At 41.4% G+C, this 2,782-nt stretch overlaps 1 long non-coding RNA gene across 1 annotated transcript in view; it reads left to right on the forward strand.

Moving 5' to 3' along the window:
- LOC106341505 overlaps window positions 1-2,782 on the forward strand; it is a 9,546-nt gene that overhangs the window by 979 nt on the left and 5,785 nt on the right. The gene's annotated exons all lie outside the window — the stretch shown is intronic.

Genomic DNA, 2,782 nt, shown 5'->3' on the forward strand with positions numbered 1-2,782 from the left:
TTCAATGTGCTTTGTCCTCTCATGAAACACTGAGTTTGTAGCAATGTGAATAGCCGCCTGATTGACACAATGCATAGTCATTGGTGTTGCTTGCTCAATCTCCAAGTGCCTAAGAATCCCTTTGATCCATACCAACTCGTTGGTAAGCTTTAGCATAGCTCTATACTCAGCTTCAGCACTAGAGCATGATACAACCTTTTGCTTCTTACTCTTCCAAGTAACCATGTTTCCACCAATGAAAGTGAAATAGCCTGTTGTAGACCTTGTATCTGCTCTATCTCCAGCCAAATCAGCATCACAATAACCCACAACTTCAGTGCTCTTATTGCAGCCCATCCAGATACCAAGTCCTTGAGTTCCATTCAGGTACATGAGAACTCTCTCCACCATGCGCCAATGATGCTCTCTTGGAGCTTGCATATGATGACTTACTTGGTTCACAACAAAGCATATGTCTGGCCTGGTGATAGTCAAGTATATCAGCTTCCCCACAAGCTTCCTATACAACTTTGGATCATGGAATAGCTTGATGTCTTCAATCTCCCCCTCACGTGGAACCTTGTACCCATCCTCCATGGGAATCTTGGCTGTTCTTACTCCATACGCACCAACATCCTTCAAGAGATCCAATGCATACTTCCTTAAGAGATGAATAATCCTTCCTTGGATCTGCATAGCTCAATCCCAAGAAAGTACTTCATCTCTCCCAAGTCCTTTATATCAAATACTGATTTCAGAAACTCCTTAGTGGCTCGGATTCCTTCCTTATCACTGCCGGTTATGATGATATCATCCACATACACAAGCAAGATAATGATGCCTGATGGAGTAGTGAGAGTAAAGAGAGTGTGATCAAGCTCGGACTTTCTGAAGCCTCTCCCATTCAATGTTGTGCTTAGCATATTGTACCATGCTATAGGTGATTGCTTCAACCCATAGATGGTTTTTTTCAGTCTAAGAACATTTCCCGGCTTCATCATTCCTTCAAGACCCAGAGGTGGTAGCATATAGACTTCATCTTCAAGCTCTCCTTGGAGAAAATCATTCTTCATATCCATTTGCCAAAGATCCCACCCAAGGTTAGTTGGGACAGATAGTACAATCCGAATGGTATGGACTTTTGCAACAGGTGCACATGTATCAATGTAGTCCTCTCCATAGGTTTGTGTGAAACCCCTTGCTACCAACCTTGTCTTGCGCCTATCAATATTTCCATTAGGCAAGTACTTGATAGTGAAGATCCATTTGCATGACACAGCTCTCTTTCCTTTAGGTAACTCACTCTCATATCATGTATCATTTCTAATCATAGCATCAGACTCAGCATTGACTGAATCCCTCCACTTTTGAATCAGAATTGCTTCTTCATAGCTTCTTGGCACATAGCTGTAATCTAAGCTCACCATAAAGGAGTAGTGCTCTTCCGGAAACTTCAGCAAATGAGCACACAACTAGGGAAGGATGCTCCACAGCCTGGGCATTGTAGTACACTTTCGTGTTTACCCAGTTTCTCGTGTTTTCCCACTCGAAAGCATCCCTCTTTACCCGTGTGCTTCTTCTCAAAGGAACTTCTACTTGTTCCTCAATAGCTTCTTCTTGTATCTGGATTTCTTCTCCAGCTTCATGACCTTCATTCTGAACATCTCTTACTGATTCATCTCCACTTTGGACAGGAGAATCTGAACCTTGATCTTCTAGACCTCCAGCTTCTTATGAGCCTTGATCTTTTAACCCTTCAGCCTCAGATTCACTTCCCCCCTCATGTTCAAAGTGGGATGGTTCTTCAGCGGCCACTTGAGTAGGCTCTTCACGTCTGCTCTGATCCTGGGACACACCAATACCGAGTTCTTCTAGTATGTTTCTCAAACTAGCAATTCTATCTGATGGTTGAGAAAGTTCTTCAAGCTCTTCCCAATTCTTCTCTTCATAATACCATTTATCTTCAATGAACTTCACATCCCTAGACACCAAGACTCTTCTAGCAGTGGGATCAAAGCACTTGTATCCCTTTTGAGATGCGGAATATCCAATAAGCATAGCCTTGGTGCTCTTTGCTTCAAGTTTGTTTCTCATCTCTCCTGACACCAGTACATAGCACACACACCCAAATGTCCTTAAGTGATTCAGAACTGGTCGACTCTTGTTGAGTACCTCAAATGGATACTGATCCTCTAGGATTCTGGTTGGTATCCTGTTGATCAGATAGCAAGCAGTCATCACAGCATCACTCCAAAATCTCTTAGAGACACTTTTGTGGAACATCATTGAATGAGCCACTTCCATGAGGTGTTTGTTCTTCCTTTCAGCAACTCCATTCTGTTGTGGAGTGTAAGGACAGCTAGTCTGATGTAGAATCCCATATTGAGCTAGGTGATCTTTGAATGTGTGGCCTATGTATTCTCCAACATTATCTGACCTGAAAAACTTAATCTTGGCATGATAATGGTTAGTAACATAGCTTTGAAATTTTTTTAATGCATCAAGAACCCTATCTTTTGTTTTAATGAGTGTTAACCAGGTGTATTTGGATTTTTCATCAATGAATGTGACATAATACTTATAATCATCCCTAGATAAACAAGGTGCAGTCCAAACATCAGAGTGAATCAAATCAAAGCAATTCTCATAAATAGTGGATGATCTTTGAAACACAGTCCTACAATGTTTGCCCAAAATACTTGCCTCACAATCATTATTTTTAAACATAACACCTGGTAACATAATGTTTAAAGCCCTAACATGTGGATGTCCAAGTCTAGCATGCCACAATGCATCTTTACTT

Source organism: Brassica oleracea, chromosome C4 (assembly GCF_000695525.1).
Source record: "Brassica oleracea var. oleracea cultivar TO1000 chromosome C4, BOL, whole genome shotgun sequence".
Lineage (NCBI taxonomy): Eukaryota > Viridiplantae > Streptophyta > Magnoliopsida > Brassicales > Brassicaceae > Brassica > Brassica oleracea.